Source organism: Corvus hawaiiensis, chromosome 4, assembly GCF_020740725.1.
Source record: "Corvus hawaiiensis isolate bCorHaw1 chromosome 4, bCorHaw1.pri.cur, whole genome shotgun sequence".
Lineage (NCBI taxonomy): Eukaryota > Metazoa > Chordata > Aves > Passeriformes > Corvidae > Corvus > Corvus hawaiiensis.
Genome location: NC_063216.1, coordinates 51,180,898 through 51,206,913, shown reverse-complemented (window position 1 = coordinate 51,206,913; position 26,016 = coordinate 51,180,898). Strand labels below are relative to the sequence as shown.

At 40.7% G+C, this 26,016-nt stretch overlaps 1 protein-coding gene across 1 annotated transcript in view; it reads left to right on the top strand.

The window, feature by feature from the left end:
• The first annotated feature begins 5,277 nt into the window (after positions 1–5,277).
• The window catches only part of PDZRN4 (PDZ domain containing ring finger 4), a 267,470-nt gene continuing 246,731 nt past the window's right edge, over positions 5,278–26,016 (top strand). Inside the window, exon 1 of the mRNA XM_048302078.1 lies at positions 5,278–5,382. The gene's annotated coding sequence lies outside the window, so the exon portion shown is untranslated. The remainder of the gene's footprint in view (positions 5,383–26,016) is intronic.

Here is a 26,016-nt window from a genome sequence, read left to right as displayed (position 1 = left end):
GGCTTTACCGTGTATCATCCCAGCCCGTCTTTCAGATTTAGACATTGTTGTCACACATTCCTGGCCAGGGCTTGTTTCTCCATTAAGCCAATGTGGCAACGGCCTGCTTTCTCTAGTCTGGGTTTAGTTCAACTGCTTTTAATACCTGCAGTTCTTTCACTATTTTTTATTCCTGTAAGGAATCAAAATAGAAAATATCCAGGGAAGATGGAAAACAGTGACACTGACAAGGCATATGCACTGTACTGGGATGCCTACACAGAGAAATAAGTCTCCCTCTTCTCCTTGAGAGCCAGGGGATGAGGGTAACACCTCTGGGGGTGACTCAGAGAGGAGCCTTGGATATAGGCTCTGACTTGCCTGCTGGGGGAGACGCTCTGTCTGCACTGACTATCAAGGGAGGCCAGGGAGGCAAAGCTGGCAAATGCAGGCATTTAGGCATTCAAATATATGTGCTTTTAATACATTCCTCACACCCTGCACACCTCCTACTTATGCTTGAGGTACAGTGCTGAGGACTGTGGAAATACTGGATTTCCATTAGAGGTTGTACTCTGAGCTGATACACAGATAGAGGGGGATAAACCAGCAAGATTAGATTTACCTGTAGTGATGTTCTTGTGAACAGCAAGAGGTACATTCCAGTTCTGATCTCAAGAAAAAGAGGACAGTCAAGGCCTTTGTAGCATCTAACCAGAGCCTCCTCCATCAACTCCCAGAAAGAGAACAGAACACCAGCCACACACTGGGCAGGGAAGGGTGGTGGCAGTGGGAGCATTGCTGAGGCAGAAGGTTTTAGGAAAAGCAAAGCTCAGGAGTGTGAGACCACAGCTGAATTTATAGCTTAGACTACAGGGACTGTAAACCTCTGCCAGCAGCAGTTCACTGTGTCACAGTCCACTCCATAGCACACCTAAAGAGCAACCAGGAGTTGTATGTGGTCTCTAGGTAACATCAGTCACTGATCTTAAAATATCCAGAGGCAAAATATTTTGGGGTTAAGTTGTATTTTCATCAGATTATAGTAATCAGATAAGTAGGTTTTGTAAACCAAGTTGGTAACTTTTAACTTATGTAACTTGGTAACCAGCTACGTATCTGGGTATTCGTCATCAGTGTTTTACAGTGGTATGGGAGCCGTTCATCACGTGTAATGGATTTCAACCTGCAACAGTTCAGTAATGCAAGGAATTAGAATTATTATTCCTGACAGATAAGGGCCTGAAAGACTTAAATGAAAGCATGGAAATTATTTCTAAAAGGTGGCGATCATCCATTGTTTTCCCTTACACAGAAGGATAAGAAAAAGTACCTCTTGTATATATGTAGCATAGAATATCTCTTTCTTCTGCAGCTGGCCAACAAAATGCAATGGGCTCGTGCTTCAGCATCTGGGCTATTTGAATAACGCTGTGTGCTTTAGCGTGGCAAACACAAGCATGATATGCGGAAGGAATGAGTAATCGGTAGATACAGTGAAAAGTAGCGTCAGATAGCGACTGAGGAAATTGCATTTAATCAGCTTTCGCATTCAAAGCCAGTGCAATCTCACTTTTTTTGTGTCTGTCTCTCTTACTGGAGTTTGTATTAAATACAGCCACAATCAGACAATCATTCTCTTGGTCTCAGTGGAATTTACTGGATGCTTGGCCATTCTGAAATTTAAGCTACTTACACAGTGTCCTAGCTTTTGGTTTCTCTTCTAGACGTATCTTCACCTGGCTGTTCTGTGACATTGGTGGGTATTTTCAGATATCAGGTCTGCATATACATACCAAATCTTGATTTGGGGTATCTATTCAGACACTTTTGGGTGCTAGAGAACTACTCTACAACCATCACTTTTGCAGAAGTTTCTAAGGGAGATCATTGCAAAGGTGAGAAGGGAAAGGGCTTGGATTTGGGAATTTTTCAAAGGTGAGCGGCACAGCTGTTGGAGAAGAACTTGGGGATTAATTTCGGAAACAAAATGTTCATAAGAGTCAGGGTGTTCATAAGAAGCTCTAGGTTGTGGCACTGGTTTAGGATTTAGCAGTAAAACTGGGACAGGAGGAAGTTAAGGTAGTGGGAAAGCAGAAAATGGCTCTCAGAAAAGGGCATGGGAAAAGCTTTCATTTCTGGAGAAATTTTAACATTTTTCTGGACCTTGAAAGTCCAAATACACCTTCCCTCTAACTGATAATGAAATAATTGTATTCTGGAAGATCCTAGGATTTTACCAATTAATCCAATTCATCAACCAGTGTGGCCCTTGGGGAGTGCATGGCTCAGCCAAGCTATTTTACCCAGGTCCATATACACTGATGCTGACAAACCCACCATTCCCACTACCCCAGGTCAGACATAAACCAGGTTTGGGCTGAGAGCTCTCCTCACAGCTGCCTCTCAGTATGAGCACAGTGCCATGCTAACACAGCCCTGTAGCACTGGCCTGTACTTCCATGTCAGGTCAGTGTGGACAGCACATGGCACACTTGCCTGCCCACTGGGTGGTCATACCTTTCATGTCCTGGTGCTGTGATGGCTCCTCTGAGAACAGTCATTCCCAATGCTCAATGACTACAGACTTGTTTCTAAATACTCTCCCCATTTCCTGATCTACTTGTAAAGTCCTTTGGGTTTTGTATGTGCATGTGCAGTTTTTTCCTTCCTTCCTCCATTTCTTGTGCTTTCCCTATAAGCACCAGCTCTCTGTGTTTATCCTTGCTTGGCTGCTGCCCAAAATGCTGCTGTCAAAACACATCTGTAGAATAAGTGTTGAGTTTTTTAAAGGAATGTAAACAGCCAATAAATTGTTATGGGTTTTGCCCACAGAAGCCATGCATCTTTGATTGTTGGTATTTGTTTTATTTTATTTAATTTGTTGTTGGAAGTGTCTTGGGTTAGTTTTTGCCAGATAACTGCTGTGAGCCCCACAGAACGAGTATGACAATGTAAGAGGTAGTTTTGCATTACTTCGGGCAAAACTTCAGGGCTGGTGAGAAAGTCCTAAAGGCAGCAAACAGGTCAAGGCAGGTTGATCTCTGCTCTTGACTTCATTATAAGTGCCCACAAAAGTGTCACAGCAGATTCAGGCATGTGGATCAACTAAGAAATCTTGTGGTTTCTTCCACATGGATTTCTGTAAACTTGGGGCAATCTACTCTCTGTAGGACACTGGTATTACTGACAGAGAGAGCAGGTGCCTACCCAAAGAGTGACAGAGAAAGGAAATAAATGCTTAATGCCTGCCAGTGGTAGCTACTACAAAAAGATGATTGCAGAAGGCAGGAAGGGAAGCAAAGGGTGCTGTAGGGAATTTGGCCACAGTCTTCTCCGTAATGCAGAAGAGTCCTTTGTTCAGGTGCAGCTGTCACAGGTTCATTCAGATTCCAGAAATACACAAAGAGAAGGGTATAATCTCCTTCTGTGATCATTCAGCTGTAAAAGATGCTGTAAAGGCTGTACACTGTGGCACAGTAGCATGACTAAACCTTTGCAATCACATGCTCATTGGATCTATAGCTGTAAATGATGCAGTCACCGAGGCTGGAGAGTCAAAGAGAAGTGGCTGAAGGCCATTCACAGTGTGCCAGTGGCTCCAGAAAATGATTTATTAATCACAGTGGTGTGAAGCCCAAGCTGGATTTTGATGCCATGACAGCCCCCTACCAGGCCCATGCTGAGTCCACTCCACATATGCAGAGTAATCCACCCACCAGCTGTGGCCAGCAGCCTTCATGTGCTCCCTGCAGCATATACTTTCTTGGCCAATTACAAAATATTTTCACTTGATAATCAAATGAGAAGCATATCTGTGGGAAACTGCTCTCTTCTGTCTCAGTAATGCTGCTGGTAGTGCTCAGATAATTGAATGACTATGGAGATTGGAACAGCATGTGTCTTTCCTCAGAGACACTTAAGGTGGGACAAGGAATATTTGCCCATAGAGAACACTTGATTAGAAAACTATGGTAAGAATCTTGCTCTCCTTTAGCTGCAGCCATACCCTTCCAGGAAAAGAGCCAAATTCTTAAATTTCTGTTGACAAGCTGAGGAATTTCAGATGTGTAATTGAGTGCTTTGGGTAATATATTGAAATACAAGAGAAGTGGGGGAAAGCCCACTTCAGAACATGCATGAAGGTCAAATTTTGCCACCCCTTACTCTGCTATGCATTTCCTGTTTCTAACTGGATGCATACCCATGGAACATGAGCAAAAGCAGAGGCATTTGTGAGGCTTGTTCTCACTGCCATGCTATAGGTCTTTCTTCTCCACCTGACAAGAGATAATTGTGTGTTAGAAATATGTTTGTTTCCAACCAGCTGTTGACATAAAACTTGATTATTATTTTTCTTTTGCTGGTGCCTAAGGGCAAGACAGAGATTGCAACACAAGAAGCAGGCAGCTATAACAGGCAGAAAGAGATATCTGGCAGGAAAATCTAGACCACCTAAGTAAGACACTTAGCTATCCTACTCAAGGAAAGATTTCTGCCTTTAACCCTTGATCCAGAAAGCTTTACACGTCAAGCAGGGATCATGACAGAGCAACCATCAGGACATGGTAGACATAGGAGTACACCTGTATTTCTGCCACCGTTTGACCCTGAAGCACCTACTTCAGGGCCATGTTCTGTTCCTCTGTCTATGGAATGTGGAGACCTTCAGGTTCGTGACAGAGTTAATGGTCTCCTATGGGAGCAAAAGTGCTGAGGTTGCTGATGGTATCAGCTTCTTCCTCAGATAGGATCTGTTCTGCAGCCTCTCTCAGAGTATTTGGGTAATCTCTGTCTCCCAAGGGATTTTAATGCCTCTTTTTAACCAGTAGCTATCAAAATATCCTCAAGAGGAGGCACAGGGAAGGGACCTGATACCATGCTCTTGTCAGACCCCAGCCCCTGCTGACAAGAACATAAGAGCCATGGGGCAGGAAAATAGCAAGCAATAAGGAGCCTGATCCCATAGGTAGGGTCCCAGGGTGGGGTGGGGGTGAAACTGCTGTCCCTTAGTCAACCCCCAGCCAAGGGCCAGGCAGTGAGACTCCTCTCAGAGGAATCTCCTTCCAACACCAAGGAGCGGGCAGGCACCCAGATGGCTCCTTTCGGCAGGAGCTGTGCAAAAAGGAACTGGCAGCAAGAGCTCACTTCTCCTGGCCCACAGCTCAAAATGGTAATTAGACAGCAGAAAGAGCCACTCTTTGTATATGGCCAGTGCCAAGCCTATATCCTACTACAAGGAGCTCCCCAAGAGAGACTCCTCCACACCCAGCCAAGCCCAGATTATTGAGAAATTTTCCATGTAGCCAGAGAGCACGTGCAGAGCTGCACAGCAGTACAATCCCTTCTGAGACACGGATTCACCCAGACTGGGTCTGATAGAGAGGCCAGGCCAGGACACAGGTGAGTCTGATAAAGAGAGGGGGTCATAAGGTCTGTTTGTCCCTCAGGAAAACCAAAGCTGTCCTGGTATAACCCCTGACTGGTTTCTGACATCTGCTTGCAGATGGGCTAGCAGAAACCTTTTTGGGGAGGGTGATGTAGCTTATGTGGGGTCGTGCACCATCCTGCCATCCTGCTTTTCTCCTAGCTGAGGCAAAAGGGAAAAGCAAGCATGGAGCAATGTACCTGGGTAGCAGAAGAGATGTTTTTCAGAATATCATCTGGTGCAGGGCCAGCATGGGGGCTTTGGGATGTGGCTGAGCAGGCAGAGCTGCAGGTTGGTGGTGCTTCCTGAGCCTCCTTTGTATGTTTGAGCAGAATGCTGGCCATCAGGGTGCCCTGTGCATCCCCAATGCTGTCGCAAGCTGCAGCAGCTGCGCCTTGCACCACTGCACTGATGCTGCTATCTGAAAACACATTTCAGCATTTAGACTGCGAAGTATATCAGAACTATGCTTTCCCTGTCCAGCATTTTCCTGTCTCAATTCAGAGCTCTCTCTCGGCTGGTTGGTGTGTGCGCCTAAAGCCCTAAACGGGAAGGAAGACCAATTAAGTGACAATCCGCATGGAAAGATGTCAGTCAGGGCACAGGACTTATAAAGAGATCTGCCTCCTCCTGCAGTGCATCAATTGATTAAAATAAAAAATTGAACACAGTGGATTTGATGATGAGTTTAAACAGTAGACAATTTAACAACTCCCCCTCCTAGGGTCCAGCACACCTGTAAATAGAAATACTCAGAAATAATCACCCGTTTAAATAATCTGCACTGCGTGTCACATTCAGATTCAGATTTGGCTCTTGATGTCTTTTGAACTTAAGGGTCACTAATTTTCCCTTTAAAAAATTCAGTAAGATGTCTACCAAAAATTATATCAAGTTCAATACAGACTAAAGCATGTAAGTTCACACATTCACTTCAGGAGTATCATTGCCTTAGTCTTGATTACTTCCCTTGGTAAGGTTGGACCCACAGGCATTACAGCAATGCAGTTTATTCAGGTAAATGGAGACCTTCAGACATATTTATGAAGACCATCCATCTTGAAAGGTTTTAAAGTATTTTCAGCACTAGGTTTAGTTTCCAATTGGTGATATGAAAAAATGTGATATTCCCTAGTTTTTCTAAGCCATTTCTCATTTTCTTTATTGTGGTTTCAGGATCTGTGTATAATATGACACTTTTTTACTCTGATTTATGGGTTTAGGTGAACAATATGCTGTATGTGGTGTTAATTGCAGTGGATGGAATCCAGAGGCATTAAAATGCTCGTCTTCCCTCTGTGCTAATGAGCTTTGATTTCTAACCTGTCAGCACGGATTACGTATTACAGCATCATGTTTGTGATTCTCCACAGCAGCTCAAGTGTCAACACTGTCATCCAAGCACACTCCATTCCCTCTCCCCAGCCTAGTTTTGACACAAGAGAAAAATAGATTTGTGGTGAGACTTGGTTTAGGCAGTGTCTGAATGCAGTAAGGATATAATGGAAATAAATGCTCAGGAAAGCTCAGGAAAGGGTTCCAAAAGAGGAACTGGTCAGCTTGTGGAAAAATACATCTTATAATGATACTCCATTCCAGAGAATAAGATATTAAGTATTTTCTTTGAAGTGGATGGAACATCCTGTCTCTAGGTTTGAGCAGGTGGTGAGAAATACAGAGCTCCTAATACCTAATAATAGTACTGAAGGAGTTTCTTTCTTTGGATTTAGGGTAGTCAAACAATCTCCCTACTTAGGTTTCCCATTTCTCAAACAGGGCTGAATGCTTCCTACTTCTCTCAGGTAAGAATAAGTTAATTTGTTAACATCCACAGAAGAGGCATACTAGATAAAGCTATGTAGTGTCTTTCAGAGAAAGTCTGGATTTTCTTCTCAGTTAGTTTAAAAAAAAAAGCTTTGACTTCTTCTGATCAATTTGGGCATTACCTCACACAAGTCTATCTGATATTTGACAGTATTTCTATCAAACATTTCCACCAACATGAAAACAAGTTCTTTTCTCTGAAAAGAAACTAAAACCCTAAATTAGTATGTCAACGTGCTAAGACTTCAAAAATGAAATGGTAAGACAGGATATGTAGGAAAGGAAATGTACCAAATGTAAATTCATCTGTCAAGTGTTTCTTATGACATGCACTTGATATCATCAGATGCAATATATTCTTCTGCACATTTAACTGGAAAAACAGGAATCAAAAATATTAATGATCAAGGCAGCTGCATCAGTGTTTCATCTGGTTCCTTACAGTGTAGTTGATACAAAGCTTTAGGACTGGTTTTTGTTTTTTTAATTATCTGGTTAATCCAGTAAGTCTTTCCCATTTTTTGAAAGCCTGAATGTTTGTGTTTCCTACATTTTCATTTTAACTCTGTAGCTATAATGTTGTACTGACATAGGTTTTTTTATTTAATTGCCATGTTTGTTTTGAATTAAAACCAACCTGTCTGCACTTAATAATGCAAACAATTAAATATTCTCAGCAAGATTCTCACTGTGCCAGCTGAGCATCCTCAGAAGATTTTTTTTAACTGCTTTATATGTTGCTTTTAATTACATTCCTTTCCCAAGCGATTATATCCTCATATAAGCCCCATTCCTGCAAGCTATCCTGGCACAGAAACAGAGAGTTAAAGGCAGAAGAGTGCTGGTAAGGACCGCTGGAGGAAAAAGGCCTTTTGGTCAAAGCTGAGGGATGCCAGGAATGCTGTGAGCCTTGCAAATGCTTCTCTCTGGTGAAAAAGCCAAAGGAAAAGTCAAATAGTTTTGGAGGCAAAGGGAAGCAGTAGGCTCTAGTTACCCACCTACACAACCTCTAGGAGGACCAGAAGGAGATATGAAGTACAGGAAGAGTCTTCTTTTTGGGGAGCAGTGTAATGTGCCTGATGCTGGGCCCCCTAAATATCTTTTTTTGGATCACAGGGTTAGAGCTGAGCTGTTGCTTGAGGAGAGAGGTGTGGAGGTGGCATGGTGACCCCAGGGGAGGCTTTGCAGAGAGGAGCTGCGATGTCCAGGAAGAGCCAGCACACATCACCGGCTGCAAGGCTACGACTTGCAAAGAAAGCAAGGCTGGCAGGGAAAAGTCCACGCTGGTCACCCAAATTTTTCCTTAGAGGGAATAAAACTGCTGTAACCGAGTCCCATTTCATGCCAGGACTAAGTGTTGTGAGTGTTTGTGGAGTTGGTTCAGCACAAAGATGTACCTCAGGATTTTTGGCTCCAAATGTGCCTCATTTTAATGGTCCCCCAATGCAGGCCTCAATCTCTGTGTTTTGGTAACAACAGCTGGCTGTGGTGGTTTGATGCACAAAAAAACCTTCCAGGTTACAAGACTTGTAACTATAGCTATAGCTGACAGCTGGCAGTACTGACTGACTATGAGCTAACACAGATGATGAACTTCTGTTATCCTACTGACTGGAGCCAAGAAACCAAACATGGACAGTGCCAAAACTTTAGAGTTAGGTGGGACTATCCCAATTTACTCACCATCTACAGACTTACATAAGCCAAACCAATTCAGCCTGTTTGCTGCACTAGTCTTCATTTCTCAAGCACAGACTGAGGATTGAAACTCCCTTGGTAACAAAATTGTATCTTCATATTAGAACCTCTCGTAATTTTAGCTACACCCTCTTGATATATTTTCTAAAATGAGTATGTTTCTGTTATCTCTGTTTGGTGTGTAGGCAGCATAGGTGTGTAGGTCCAAGCATGATAAGATTTAATCAAAAAAACCCCAAGGTTTATGTTTTCAGATTTTTTTCCCCTAGGAATCAGAACTAGGCAGCAATATGTGGTGGAGGGTTGTTTACTTTTTAATGCAAATTGCAATTTTGACATGATTGCATGATTCTGGGAGGCCATGCAAAGGCAGTTGACTATTATTATTTTTTAAAGCAATATACTATTTATAAATGTTCTCACTCATTCTGCCTTCAAGTTGGAGTTTCTACTTACTCTGCTTAATAGACCTTAGAAACTGAAAGAGTTAATTTCACATTCTGCACAAATGCAGTGGTGAAATCAGGATCAGCCTTGCATTAGGAAAGCATGATTAGCTCCCTGGTAATGACAACCCTTGAGTCCTTAACGTAGTTATTGATTTCCAAAACACAATCACCCGTCTGTAACAGTAACCTACATTCTTATGTCAAGGTTAATGACATTATGTTAACCGTATTCAAGTGCACATGGTTCAGATTGAACACAGCTTATCAAGCAATCCAGATTGCTCCCAAGTGTCGCCTCTTTATTTAAAGCTAGCAGTCATAATTGATTTTTTGGTAATATTTTTAAAACAAAGCTTCCTCATAAGCACTAATGATCTTGGCTGAAAGTGGATATGAGAGAACACTTCAAGGAAGGAAATTATGCAAATTTTAATTCTGTCTTTCTTAAATTCCTTCTTTGACTTTTAACAGATGAAAAATAGTTTTTACTGGGTGAGATGGTGTTGCCTTTATGGAAATAATTCTTGGAGGATCTCCTTGGCATAATTTGTCCACCTCTTAATCAAGTTTTTCAAGGGTATGGCCAGTGTTGTGATCTCTGTCTCAGGTTTAGTGTCTAGAAGGTAAAAAGGAAACCAAAATGAGCTGTGTTTTCTCCTTCTGCAGTGGTTTTCTCCCCACTCAGTGGTTCAGTGAAGAGACTGATATTTGACAGCTTTTGATTTCTTCAAGGACTCAGTTCTTCTGCTAGAGGAATGATTAACAAAAAATAAGTGCAGAGCTGCTGTACAGTATTAGAAATGGGGAAACCAATTTCTTTTCAGTTAGTTTCTTACCATGAGAAAGAAAAGCTGTAGCACACAGATCTAAATGTGGGTCCTCTGTGCAATCCAGCTCTGAAAGGTGAGACAACTGCACCTCTTTCTTTATCCAAAGGTACAGGAGAGCTCAGGTTCCCATTCTGGGATAGCATGTGAGAGCCAAGGCTATTTCTCTAATAAAAGCTTTTTCTGGAGGAGTGAACACCAGTAAACAGAAGTGGAAGAGACTTGTCCTTATGACAATTTTTTTTACAGAAGGAATGTAAAGTCTGTCTTTTCCATAAGTGTCACTGTAATATGAATGCTAGAATGCATTACTATTTCCTTGTTACAGTACACTAATGCAGCTTTAAATCATGAGTTCTACGAGCTGACATAAATGAAGAGCATAGCTATTTATGTATCTATATTATGCAATAGTTGAATATATATAGATATATATATATATGTACCTACAAAAAAGCATGCTTTCTATCTGGCTTCCCCATTCCTTTTACCCTTCTGCACTGCTATTAGTTGTATGTGCTGTATGCAGCAATAAGAGGAGAAAAACAGCTGAGTTGTTGCACCCAGCAGGTTTGCGATGCTGTGAACTCAAAAATGAAGATAACAGAAGTGTAGTAATATTGCACAGAAGAAGCAGAATCCTGAAAAAAATCAACCCGTGACAAACAATTCAAAGGCTATGTTTAGTTTCTGTGTTGAATCATATATTTACCACATATTAATGCATAAAGAGCCAAAACAGGGAAAAGCAGGTCCCCCTGCATCCACTTTGTGCTGAATATAGGTGTCCTTTAGACACATAAAAATGTGGGATGAGAGATCGTATGTTTTTAGCCTTTGCACTGTGCAGCAGTCAAGATTTTTAATTTTCTTCATTTGACTATGATTCCCAGACTGAAAAAATTTCCCCTTGTAAATAATTCAGATTGTCTTCTGTGACTGCAACAGAAGCCTGCTTTTATACCTGCCAACACTTATGTGTACAGCACAGTATGCAAAGGAGTGCCCAAATTAAAAGATTTATTAAAATTTTTGCAATGAGAAACTTAAAATCCTGTGAGCACATTTTCTTTGTTGCAAATGTCCTTCCATAACTTCATTTGGAAGACACTTCTCTTCCAACACAAGTCATCCATAAACCTACGCAACAGACACCAACTGGCACTCTCCTTCTGCTTATCTGGTGTTACTCAGAGTGAAAACCAACGCACCTCCAGGGTGGGGACTCCAGGACAGGCTGCTCAGCAGTGGTGGTGCAGGGAGTCCATATTGCTTCGTGGAAGTGATGGCATGCCCTTGGAGAGCCCCAGGAGCGCACCCTGGGGGGGGTGCTCACAGCTCCCCTGGCAGTGCCCTGTCCCTCTGCTCCCTCTTGGGGACTGAGGGCATAAATGTGCTGCCCAGGGGTCCTGGCAGGCATGAGAGCAGCAGCCTCCACATCAAACCTGGAAAGCAGTTGCAGTTTCTGAGTAGAAGTGGCCAAAGACAGATGGGAGCACTTTCCAAAAATCTGTTAGAGAACCATGGGATATGATGGGACATGCCAAGTATTGAGGATGTCTTTTTACTACAAATAAATTTTTCTCTTTCTTTGCTGTAAAAGAAGGCAACTCCTATCCCAACTTCTAGTGCCTTCTCCTTTTGGAAGGAGCCAGTCCTGTAAGCCATAAAACTTCTCCAGCAGACAGAAGTTCTGTATGGATGCTGTGAGTGAGAACAATTCTATGGGATGGGGATTATTGGGAGACTGTGATGGGGATGTAGCAGCAGCAAGTTTCGGAGGAGCAGTATCAGTGCCACTGGTGTTGCAGGGCTAGTTAGCAGGTGAGGAAGAGCAGCTGAGCATTGGTTTAGTGGTGGCAAATGGCTTTGAACTAAAGCCATGGAGAACATGAAGAAGAAGCCATGGAGAACATATTTAGAGAGAGAGCTAATTGTGTGGGCCTTGTATCTAGAAACAGAGCTGTGAATGCTTTAGCTGAATGTAGTAACAGACCTCATGTATTTCATATCCTTTGAGAAAGAGATCTCTTTGCTAATTGTCTAAGAATAGGCAGTGAGCTGTGAGTGATACATAAACAGGTAGTATCTAACTATTGCCTCACTGAGCTGAAAGGAGCATTTCAGGACTACTGCCAACACAGGCTGGAACAACAGCATTTCACCTAGTGACATTTATTCAGATTTTTAAAGTCAATTTTTAAATTATTATTCTTTCCCAAATAAAAAGAATTAAAAAAGAGAGAGCAGTTTACTTAAATCTTTCCTTCTAAGCCTATTTTTTTCCACCCAAGAAATATTGCTTGTTCTTCATCCCTAATTTGGTTTAGTTTCCTACATTTAAGCAGCATGAGGGAAAATGTCAGTGTTTCTGATAAGGTTCTCTAGAAGAATGTGCCTGGCACATTTGATGTCTGACACTGCCTGGCATACATTCAGCTGCAAGGATACAAAAGCTTTTATCCTAGTGCTTGTAAAATAGATCTTAATCCTTTGTCTAACTGAGCAGACACTGGGATTTGTCTTCATGCAGTTATTGGGAAAATATGGGGAACACATTTTAACAGATCTCTGACAAGACCTCCAATCCTGATGTTAATTGAATGTTTTCTCCAGGATATATTTTCAGTGTTGCTTTTCTCTACTTGTCCGATTTGTATACTCCTGAGAGCGGGGAGATGACAAGAATTAATGCCTGTTTGCATTAACCTGAACTTTATTCTCACTTAATTAACCATGATTAATGTCGGGAGGCAAAGGAGCAGCATCAAGCTATTTTCAACAGCTCTGTACTGACGAGTTCAGGAAATAAAAACAACCCCCAACAACTAAGTAGTGCCATTTCAGTGCTGGTTACAATAAAATCCAGCCAAAAGATGTATTGTTTTAAAGGCAAGATTTGTTCTTCAGCCTCAGACAACATCCTGGTAAATTGAGAGTGACTAGGACCCTTTGAAACCTCACTTAAGAAGCATGAATCAAAAATACAAGCATTATCCCCAAAATTAAAAACAAAGGAAATATATTACCCAGAATTACTTAGTAATAATGAATCTGTGTAAACTGTACTTGATATATGCTCAGTGATTTCAGGGAAACAGGAGAGCTCAGTTTTATATTGGCACTATTCCTTATTAATCTAACAAGCTGAATATACAATTCTTACCCAATGCCAAAAATAAATCACAGGTTGATTAGGACACCAGCTAGGTATCACAAAGGAGACCAAACAGCTGTAGGCTAGTGGGAAAAGCAGCAGATATGGCAGGCCCGGCATTTGAACTGAGTTGCTAGAAACATCTAAGCTCTCTAAGAGCTCTTTTTCAAAAAAGGGTTAAAAAAGAAAAATATTAAAATCAAGTTAAGATTGATATTGTAAATTTCCTGAGTTCTTCATTGGGAAACCTGGGACTTGCAACAGCAGGGTGAGCTCCTGGTGGCTGGCTGTGCCAGGTGATGATCTAATCTGAAGAATGAAAGTAAAGGGAGTGATTTGAAAATAGACAGAAAATTGATGCATTTTCTCCAATGGATGTGACTGCACAATATTTCTAAAGGTTCATGGAAAAGCACATCTGTTCTTCTCTTGCTAGAAGGGGATGTTTCTTTTTCTTGATGTTGTTGTGGTCTGGGACCTTCATGAGGGATCTCTTACTCCCTTTTTCCTCACATACAGGGATTAGGGAGGAATGAAGTAAGATTTTCTAAGCTGCAAGCCCTTGAGTGGAAGCAGCACAAGGCAACAGCTGGATAGGACTTCTACTTTTCCTTCTTTCCCACAGGAGTCTGTTTTATTGTGTGCTCCTGTTTCTCCTTTCTTCTGTGGCAGGGAGAAGACTTTAGCTCATGGCTCCTCTCTAGTAAAGAAGGAATAGAAAAAATGACATAAAATGCAGGATGAAAAAGGGAGGCATAGAGAGCTGGAAAGAAGAACTGGGCATATTGAAGACTGGAACAAGGACAATCGGGCACTGGCATAGGAAAAGGCAAAACAATTATAGTAAAAGAAGCAAGTACTAAGATCGTTGAGAAAATGGAAGAGGGATGGGAAAAGTTTGAATGAGTAAAGGAAAGCAGAGATTTGTAGGCATGATTTTCTGGATCTGTGTTTCTAGACTGTGTTTAAGATAGTAGATTTTTCAGGGATTTTTTTGACATTGAAAACATTTGCTCTTGTTTTGTTGTTGTTTGTTTTCTTCTTTTTTTACCTTGCATTTTTAAGACTGTCTAGGTGGCCTTGCAGTGCACTGAGAACTGGCTATTCAAAAATAATTTTTGTTTATGGAGAAGACATCTTTACAAACACATTATAGGGTGGTATTTTCATTTTAACATGGAATAGGGAACAAAAGCACGGGCAAACTAATCAGGAAGGCTGATCTTGTCCAGCCAGTGATACCAGCAGTTTGTGCTCTCCTTTTGTCCTCATTTGGCCAAATTCTTCCATATATAATAGGAAATTATTTTGCTGAAGATCCATGCTGTAACAGTAATCTTGCTATGAATAAATCCTTCAAGGAATTTTCTTGTTTACTCAAGGAGTGAGAGCTCTAGTTTTAGGAAAGCTTTCCCCTGCCTATTCATTCCAAATGGAGTTTTATGCAAGGAAAGAAAACCTTCTTCCTTGCAGTTGAAGCGATAGGAAATGGCTGAAGGAATAAAATTGTCATGGGTGACCACGTACTGATGTCACTCTCCTCAAGCATTCAGCAGAGCAATCATTTTCGGGAGAAACAATCTGCAAGTAGCGCCATGAATTCACTGGACTACGGCCTTGCCACTTGTAATCTCTAGGTATGGTCTTTGGTTGGGAGGTCTATTGCCCTTGGTGGGTTTCAGTGGAGTCCAACAGGCTCCTTACGTAGGCTTTCAGAGCATTCCAATCTTAGCCACATAATTATAATGTGCTTTGTCTTCTGGCCAGTCTGGGGAGAGTAGCTAGTATGAGTCATGGGGATTAGAACTTGATCTTTCATAATAACATTGGTGGTTTGCAAACAAATTTCTCTCTTTCCCTCTTTCTCTCTCTCTCCCTTTGAATACACTGTCAACCAGTTTTTCTTTTCCTGAAGTGAAGAAGATAAAGCAGTCTGTCATCCCCCTCTCAGTCCCCATGATGGGTGTGGAAATCATTGCATAACACTGTAGGAGAGTGAAAAGGCCTCATCTAAGTGTGCGACGTGACTTTCTGCAATGCTTAAATGCAACAGAAGGAAATTGTATTGCTTACTCAGCATTTATTTAACTATATGTAAAATTATATCCTCGGTCAAATGATTTCTAATTTAACAGCAGGAATGATCTTATAAAGTTTTAAACCCTCATTCTAAATAATTATGCTGCTGTAAATATCTCCTTTCTTCCTCTAATAAAAAAAAACCTAAATGAAATATTGTGTATGCCAGAGTCTGAAATAAAAAAATAGGACATTTCAATTTCATCTTTAGTGAACAAATAGAAATATTTCTATCAGTAATTTTCATCTGCAGAGCAAATCTTTGTCCTGAATGTTTTAACAGCCTCATTTTTCTTTCCAAAATAAAGCAAAATGTGTTCTCAAGAAACCAGACAGTCAGACACGTGACTGACCAACACAGAAGCCAGGCTAGCTTTAATTCAGGGCTAATAAAAATTGTCCTGTCAAAAATAACATGTAGTGCTAGCATTACCTGTTGTAATGTGCCTGCATCTAAGTCCACTCAAAACATGACATACCAAAGGGGATAAAAACACTAAGATTTCTTTTCCACCTTCCATACATTTCAATATGTGAACCATACTGACAAAAGTGCAACACTTCCTCTGGGATCCCTGGGGTATTTCTTTTAGTCTGCTTCAAGGCAGAGCCTGACATGAGGCTTCCCAAGAGAGTTATTATGAAGGAGAGGAACAACAATTGTGGACAGGTGTTGAGTTGACCACTGGCTGAGAGCACAGATACCTAAATAAGAGAGATGAGTCTACGTATCAGTGACTGGGCAAAGCAATCTTTTGATCCAGTGTACTTTTCTTTTTTTTTTTCTTTTTAATCCTGTGGCAATTAAATATAGATATGTTTTTTTGCACTACTTTAGAGTGATGGGAAAATAAAAGGTTCATCCACATTTCCCCTCCAAACTTGCACTTACATGGCTGGGCTTCTTAAAGAGTGTCCTCACCCCCATCTGTTGCCTATCCTAAGACCCAGACAGAGTCTCTCCTTCTGTTGAAGCTGAAAACAAGGTCAGACAAATCCCACCCTTTCTGGAACAAAAAATGTCTTCTGTTGCTGAAATCATTCACTTGAATAATTGCATTTTATTCAAACCATCTTGGGAAAAACTAAAAAGAGCTCTAGTACTACAGGGGTATGAAGGGGTTTGGCATGGCAGCTTTGCAATTGTGTTTATAAACCCACAATACACATTTGTGTGCTTCTTTCTGGTGCAGTGTCATCTCAGCAGGGGCCTTTCACAATTTCATCAGGAAAAAGGGAAACATTTCACTGGAGCCCGAGTCCTACATCAGCAGAAACAGCAGCTCTTACCCATGTTCATGAGGGGACAACGTTTGTATGTTGCATTTCATGGGCCTTAGTTGTGCTGGAAGCATCATGGGGAGGTGGCCAGGTGATCCCACAGAAGGAGGAAGCTATACACTCTTGGGGATTTGTGATTAGTGAAACCCAACTGAAATACAAAGCACGGGCCAAAAGCCAAGTATAATAGATGCATTGTTTCTGGCAGGGCTTATCTTAGATGTATAACCCAGATATTGAAGATGTTTTTTCAATTCTGATTTCTAATTTCTTTTCCTAGCTCAAATTTCCTTACATGGAAATCAGTCAAGTGGATTCAATGTGAGTGAATGCAAATTCTAGTCCTTTAGACTGTATGATTCTGTTTATTTCTGCTTCATAGTCTACTCTGCAAAGCTCCTCATGGCTTCTTTGTTTCTGCTTCTGAGTGTGCTTTTATCAAGTCTGCCTGCCATATAAAAATGTGGCTTTTGTCTGGACCTAATCCAAAGGCCACTGAAGTCAGCCGGTTCACAAAAGATTCCGGGCCAGCTATCACCAACACTACTTCCATCCATGTTCTTTTCACGTAGCATGTTCTGCTTTTTATAGTGCTGTTCTCTTTCACCAGTACTAAAACAAAACCTCCATCACAGCAGTGCAATCTATTTAATATTCATATTTTGATTATCCTTTTTATACGTAACAGTTTTTCATAGCATTCCTTATCTTCCTGGTATGGCATATGAATCCAGTTAGTCTAATGATAAATTGCCAAGCACAAATGGAACTCTAGTTCTCAATGTCACTGACTAATGTTTTGCCGCTTAAATAAATATTACTGTGAAATGATTTGCTAAGTCTGTACTAAAATAGATGAGTAATGCTTTTCTGACAGCATTAAAAAAGTGGTCAATCCATTCTCTTGGATGTGGGAAATCAACATTCAGAGTGAATATTTAAGAATTTTTTGTTCATCCTCATCATTAGACTTCATTGTTTTGAAACAGAATTGTAAAAACTTTGATTTAACTTTATTAAACGAGTAAAGTGAATTCTCCCATGCAAGATTTTTTCCCCCGTCTTTAATCTTTGCATCTAAGCCTAAGAACATAATCTGCTCAATGTCTCATTTGGGGTTGCTGTTCCCTATTCATCATTTCAGTCTTCATCTCCCACCTGTTACAAGCCATCATTCAAAAAATTCTGCACTTAATACAGTTAACAGGTGGACTCTACTTCCTTCTGCTCCATTCAAAGGGAAAAGGCCAAACAAACCTACCTCCTGAGCCGCCCTTCAGGGCTCTTGACATTTCCAATATTCCACAAGAGCTTAAAATTTTACAGGACACAGTGGGACAAAGAAAGAACAGCCCCATACGTCACAAGACCAGGTGAATACCCAGTGGGATGCCAGTACCACAGTGCCACGCTGGCAGCTGGGAGCAAGATCAGTGCCAGCAACAGCTGTGTCCATCAGAGGACATCCAAAACAGCCTCACTGGGCCCAGAGACCTCCTCATGCTGAACCTGGATTTGCATGTGAATCCCTGGGCTCCCTCTAAAGTCTTCCCGTTTTAAACAACAACCAGCTCAAGCTCTGACATTTTTAAAACACTTCTATCCTTTTTTTCTGTACACAAGTCTACAAACCCCCAAACATTTTCATCTGCTTACTAGCCTTTAATTATATCAACTGCCAATAGGTTCTATTACTCATCCAAAAAATTGCTGGCTGTTGTGTAATTTTTTAAACTGTGATTGATGAAGCATATTTGTGTAACATTAGGTCATGATTGTCAGAGCTTAACTTCTTATTTGGCAACTACACCATTAATTAGCAATATTGCTGATAGCCTCTATTTTATATAACCAGCAAGCTCTTTTTCTGTATGAGCTGACAGTGGAAAACAAGAAAAAGATATTTGCATGGTGCCACAAGTCTGGATAAGAATGACCAGAGAAATACACACAACATTATATGGGATTACTATCTGTTAAACATTCTTTATTTTTTTACAGGCATTATTTACTTAGGTGTTCTTACTTTGATTTCCTTCTTTTTTTCAGCGTTACAGTACACTCCTTTATATCTCTTTTTTGAATGCTCTCTGAGTTTGCTGCGAGGCCAGTAGCATATTCCTGAGGTTGCACATTTCCTGTTGCAATACCCGATTTTTAGCTTCTCACAGCTCTTACAAACTTCCTCAGTATAGAATGCAGTTTTCTGTCTAACTTCCATCTAACTTATTTTATTTTTCCAAAGAATATTTCCAAATATTTGGAAAAGCTAAAACTGTAGTGCCAATGTTTTGGCGATAAATATACTTCTACCTGTTTCAGAACTTCACATCTTCTTTTACTTTAAGTAGAGGTTCTTCTAGGATTTAGAGCTATGATACGGAGTTTCACAAAAGGATAAGCCTTATATTAGGAGCTTATCTTTTACTGTCACTATGAAAATTCAGTTTTGGTCAAGAGACAGCCCTTTGAAATACTATATTTCTATGGACAAGTTCAAAACTTCTCTGTAGAAAGTGGTTGTGGTTCACCAGTGAAAGCCTGCAGGGATGTGACTTCTCCCTGCCAAGGCTTCCAGAGCATATCCAAGGACCTTGCGGCCCTAAGCATGCATGTGGTGCTCAACTTGACATTAGTCATTCTGCACTGCACTTAAAACCTGAAACATGGGAAAAACACTAAGTCCATGTCTCAGAAGAGCTTTGTGAAACCAGGTTACAAATTACAATGAAGCACACACATGCTGCAATGAAAGGCACTGTAAAGAGCTCTTGAGGATGTGAATAACCCTACTTTCACAGCACAGCTTCATCAGTGGAGAAGAAAGATAGCTTGGGTTGTTGTTGGGGTTTAACTCCAGACAGTTTGTTCACCCAGACACATGCTCAGTGGAATCACGAGGAGGACTGGAAAAATAGAACCCGTGGGATTAGATAAAAAGAGTTTAATAATTGAAATAAAATAAAACATTAAAAATATAATAATAATAGTGAAATTGAAGAGAACAGAAAGAGAGAAATAAAACCCAAGAGAAAAAAGTGATGTGCAATCCAGTTATTCCCCACTCAGTGAACAATGCTCAGCCTGCCCCCAAGCAGTGATCAGTACTTCCTAGCCAGATCCCCCCAGTTTATGTACTTGGCATGATGTTCTATGGTACGGCATATCCCTTTGGCGAGTTTGGGTCAGCTGTGCTGGCCATGCTCCCTCCCAGCTTCTTGTGCAGTTCCTCCTTAGCAGAGCATGGAAAACTGGAAACTTCTTGACTCGGGGTAAGCACTACTTAGCAACAACCTAAACACCACTGTGTTATCAAGGTTATTCTCATAATGAATCCAAAAAACACAACACTATACCAGCTGCTAAGAAGAAAATTAACTCTGTCCCTGGTGAAACCTGGACAGCCTTGCACTGAACGATGGAAAGAAAATAAAATTGTGTGTTGTTACTCATTAATTGAGTACAGTCAGGTTTTTGCACTAAGAAAGAACCCATGGAAAGGAAAAAATAACATGAGCATGTGATCAAAGATGGCATCCTAGGACGTGTACACTGCCTTGCTGTTTCAAAGTACCTGATCTTCATTCATTTTCCAACTCCTGAATTCTTAATAATGGTCTTTAACCTAATCGCTGTTACCCATATCACAGCTGATAGGTGAAGAAGAATGTCTTTGTGGATGAAGTGCTGACCTGGGACCTGTGAAGAGTAAGCTCCTTTTTGGACTCCACCACATTTTTAGGTGTTTGTAGTAAAAACCAAATCTATAAAATAAGTATAATTTTTAAAAATATATACATTTATACTTATTAATGGGCAGTTTATTTGCCTATTGTCTATCATATTTATTTGATATTAGTTTCAAAACCTTTTGGGAAGTTCTTGTCTCTTATTCAGTGTTTGTCAGTCTCAGCTGAGGCCTCTAGCTGTAATTTTAAGAGTAACTCTGTGAGCTCTGCTTAAAGCTCACTGAAACTTAAGAAAGCTTTCCCAGAGAGTACAGGGAAATGTATTCCCAGAGAATACATGATGGCTGTGGGAATTTTTCTACAAGCAAACCCCAAGCATTGCAAAAGCTCTGCTCAAAAAATGTATGAAGACAAGAAATTGGTCTGAGATGTACTTGATTCACAGTAAATTAGATGTGCAGTCATCAGTGGATTGATTACATGTACTAAGAGGCGAAACACACTAAGGACATTTGCAAGGGGCTGCCGAGTTTGGCTGCAAGCACTTGGGAACCTGAATTCTCTGGCGTGAGAGACAGGCAAGGAATCAAGCGGGACATGGCAGGAGGTGCAAGTGGCACTAGATGCCTTTATTCAGGAAGATAGATTTGTTCTGTGCTTCTAAGATAGGACTGCAAGCATTTCCTATGGATCCTTCTGTGCATTGCTGCATAGAGTCTGCTGTGGCTTTTTGCTATAATAGTAAGCATAGTCTTAAAATGTTGTCCCAGAATGTAACTCTGCGTACTGGTGCAAAAGTTTTGCTAGTGAAAAAACATTGCAGTCCCAGAGATAAAATGGTTTAAATTAATATTGTGGACCTAAATGAAGAAAAAGTTTCTCCTGGTTTTCTTCCCCACAGTTTATCAATTCTAGCTGTAAGAATTAGAGCAAAAAGCAGAAAGAGAGGAGTATGAACAAGGCAAAAGCAGTTATGCAGAGATTTGTTTACAGACTGATTTTAAGCAAAATTCCCCAGTAGCTTCAGCTTGTGCTTAGAAATCAGACTTCTGACAGATATACCAGAAAGACTTTCTTGTAACTTGCAGCCCAGCAGTACTTAGGAGAATGTTTTGTTCCCAAAAGCAATGGTATTAAATCACTGAGCCAGGAGAAGGAGATGTGTTTTGATTAGGTACACAGCCTTCCTCTGACAGCTTTGAAGACCTACAGTCTAGCAGATGGCAACATAACAAGCACAGTTGTGTATTTCTTAGGTTGCCTAATAAATTCTGTGCCCTTGATTTTGACTGTGTGAGATTTTCATGAACCACTATTTATTTTCTTTGTCTTGGGTTTTTGCCTAATTCCTTTTACAAACTGTTCTTTATTTCTCCCCAGGTTCATTGCTTGTTTGTGCAAGGACCATGGCCAGGAAGCCACCATTAGCTTCACTTAAGGCAGAGATGGAGCAGGCAGTGGCTGGGGTCACAGGCACAAAACTGTGCCATAGCACTGCCGAAGTGTGGGGCACTGTCACCACTGCCCAGAGCTGAGCTCTTGGGTCAGCCTCCTGCAGCCTCAGCAGTCCCACTGGGCCCTGCTCTGCTTGCATGACTGCAACAGGCATTTCAGGGTGCTCTGGTAGCAGTGCCTGTACAGTAAGAATGATGGGGAATTACCTGTTGGTGGTGGATTCTGTGTGTGGATAGTGTTCTCTGGGTTTTGTTATGTGTGTGGACAGGTTTTGTTAAATTTTCTTTGAACATTTGGGTCAGCACAGGAGAATACCATCCCTGTCTCTCTTTTTTGTGTGACTAATACACGTTTAAGATTCAGTTGGTGGCTTTTGGTTGATTCATGCAAATGGTAGAGAAGATGCAAGTGGTGTCACACTCTTTAAAAAAAAGTAGGAAAGCCTTTTCAAAATGTTGAGAGGGTGACATTGCTGAAATATACCTACAACAAGGAAAGCTGCTGGATTCAAAGCTTCTCCATGATCTAGAAAATAAGGCAAAAAGGAAACTCAGCTGGAGGTTTCAGCACAGAGGAATCAAATTCCAAGTAAATAATGTAATTATTTTTATTGAAAAAGCATTTTTTATTATGATTTTATTGTACATAAGCATTTAAAAAAAATTGAAACAGGAGGCCCTTTTCTGGAGGTATACAGTACAGAAAGAAGAATGATTCATAGGAAGGGAGAAGCAGATAAACAGCAAGTGTTAGTGTATCTGTCACATACACTATACAAACATTCCCTTGCAAAGCAGTCACAGCAGTGCTGTGAGTTGCAGGAGAATGAAGAAGTAGATGGTATCTTATCTTCAAATTTTAGTTTATAGCTCAGCACCGATGACAGGAATTCTCTTTGCTTAAATAGATGAGCCAATAAAAATATATGTCCTCTGTTATTCACAGACTATCTATTGCAGCAGCTAGATAGTGTAATTTATTGATAAGAAGAAAATGTCTCTGATGGGAAAAATTCCTCTGTTGCTCCTCTTGGGAAAGAGAAGCAAGAGGATGTCACTGGTTAGGCAAAGGTACAGTTCTGTTGACTTCAGCACAAGCTCACTCATGCCTCTGTTCAGACCATTTTTGTGGTGACTTGATGGTGCTGAGACACCTCTCATCAGCCATACTGAGGACTTCTTGCTGTAATCCTTCACATACACCTCCTCCTTCTGCACACCCTTTTGCTTTATGTAAGCAGTGTTTGTAGGAGCAAAAAGGGCAGAAAGGAGGAGGTATGCCAGCATAGAGCAGCACATCTTTTGTCTTTTGGGACACGACCTTGTCAGGGAGCATTGGGGAGGTGCACCATGCCAGGAGACCCACCAGAGCAATTACATTTCTGGGAGAAATTATGCCTCTGTACTTCCTCAATATGAAGTGGGGGCATAAAGGTTTCCCTTCCCCTGATCCTTGGGCCAGCCCAGCCTATCTGCTGCCTACCATGCACAGCTGATTTTCCACTTGCACACCTGTCCCAAGGGCATGCTGAGGAAGCCACCCCAAGCCTGCAAAGGCTTCTGATAGGGACAGCACAAAGGGCTCTTTTCTCATCCACCTTCATCCAAAAGACAGGAGCACGATGGGCTGGTATTTCTGAATACCTCATTGAAATCCTGTTTTAATTCTCCTAGAAATCAAGAAGCCCAGACTTGCTCCCAGCAAAACCAATGGCAAATCCCCACAGAAAATAAAGAGAAAAGAGCAATCCCTAAACAGGTGTCCATTTTCATTTCCTAAATGAAAGGTGCAAATTGCCTTTGACAGTTTTTCAACTAAAACTAATACTCACTTCAACTTATGTCTAAATGATTTAAAATGCAGCAACAACCCTTTGCTCTATTGTATTCAGACATCCAAGATCCCAGCAAAATATTTATTTTGGATAGTCTCTATATCCAATTCCTCTTTTTATCAATAGAACAATATTTATAGAGGTCAGGCTGCCAACTTTGCCAGACAGACGCCCTTTGCATTCAAAAGAAACCATGATTCATGGTAGGATCAGGATTTCAGCTGCAAATTAAAACATTTCTTTGATAGACTGAAAGAGACAAGTCAATAAAGGAAAATTCTTGATAGCTAGAAAGGAATGTCTTCTTTGAGACTGCCAATATTCAGTTCTGATCACTAATATCTTAATTGATGGATGAGCTTTTTTTTCTTTATCTAATTATATCCCAGAGGCAACGTCTGAAAGAAATGGAAAGATAGCTATAAACAACAGTGCTGTATGAAGGTGTCAGCTTCTTTTTGTTATCTCTTTGAGACCATGAATATCTTACAATGTATTTGGTGCAGCACACAGGACAAAACACTGACCCAAACCTGGGATTCTCTAGATATTGCATATGATTAGTACTAAGCACAGTAAGAACAATAGCAACAATGAAAAAAGTAGAGATAAACTTACAGATTCGTGGCTTGTTAGTTTTCAGTGCACCATCGTATCACATGTACAAAAATAGACTTACTCCAATAGCCACAGTGTGTGACATGGTAGGAAAAATAACCTCTACGCTGGATGGAAAAAATCATAAGATTTATTGAACCTTGTTTTTCAGAGCTGCTAGTCCTGGTCTTTACTGCAGATATCCCACAAAGTTATTTCTTGACTCTCACTGAAAATATGTAATATATTTTTCATCATGTACCCTTTTAATGATGATTAAATATCACAACCCTACCTTTCAACTAATTGTAATGGCCTTGTTATTCTTGGTTTTGCCTGACTATGATTTCAAACTAATGATCATTAGTAACAATAATAGTCCTCTACCCTTTTATCATGCCTTACATCTGTGGGACTCTATGTTAAGCATTACACCAATGCTTAGACTGAGTCACAGAGGTTAATTAACTTACCAAAGATCTTAAAGCATGTCAGAGGCAGAATCAGGAATAAGGAAAGTCAATCCTGAGCTCTGATCTCTCTGGCCTCGACAATGACAGTTCTTACTAAAGGGTTAGACAGATTGCAAAATGCTGTTAATCTCTAAAAGCTGGACTTCTTTAGGAACAGATTATTTGTGTGGCAAGGAAAGAAGGGAATCACTTTGTTGATGAAATAAAGCTGAAAGTGGGACTAATGGAAAGAAAAGCTCCTACTTGTCTGAATCACACTGCTTGAAGGCACTAGGTATCACAGACAGTTGGTATTATTTGTTAAGGAATCCCAGGATGTCATGTTCTCAAAACCAGCCTGAAGAGTGATGTACTGAAATTCAGTTCCCAAACAGTACAAAATCAGATTTCAGTGTCATTTTGCTGACCTCACTGAAGGTCCTTAATTGAGAACCTGGGAATAGGGCAGCTCTTAATATGCAGGCTGCCAAAAGATCATGTTCATCTAACTTTTGCCTCAGAGAAGATTGCCACTTTTGGACCCTGTCCTAGTCAGCAGTGAATCACTGCTTGCTCAAACACAAAGCTGGATCAATTCTGTTGTTGTAGAGAGCAAGAAACTTGGTAACTTTCAAGTGTGATTACTACAGAAAAAAGGTATTTTCTGTGTCTCTCCTCTTCCCAACCACCATGCTGCTTTATTTTAATGTGAGAACATTTGACAGAAGCTGTTAATGCTGCTTCAGATTCTCATGGGATTCACTGGAATCAGTGAATTTAAAGTGGCATTTTATGCTGATGGCATATTAATATGTATGATCTAGGAAGGACTTCAGCTTCTACTACAGTTTGAATCACTACTAATTTTCTGGAACTTCTAATTGGAAAATTTTCTGGCTTTAAAATGACATATAATATATTTCAAACCCTACCCCTGCGTATACCAGATAACACACTTGCCATCTAAGTTTTCCCATTGAGGCTGAAATGCTAAGTTGTCCCAAACCTCAGCTTATGTATCACCTGTTTCTATTTAAAAGAGAAAATCATGATAACAAACTATAAAATTAATATAAAACATTTTGCTGCGCCTTGCTCCATTTTAAAACATAACCAAGGGCCAAATCCAGATTATCTCACTTAGGTAGGGAGCCTCTTAGAAGTTAATAGCAGAGTCTTATACTAAATTATGTTATTGATCTGAATCTCTGGTGATACAAGCAGAAACTGGTGCAGCTGTAATACAGCTTGAGCGTGAGGGGTGGAA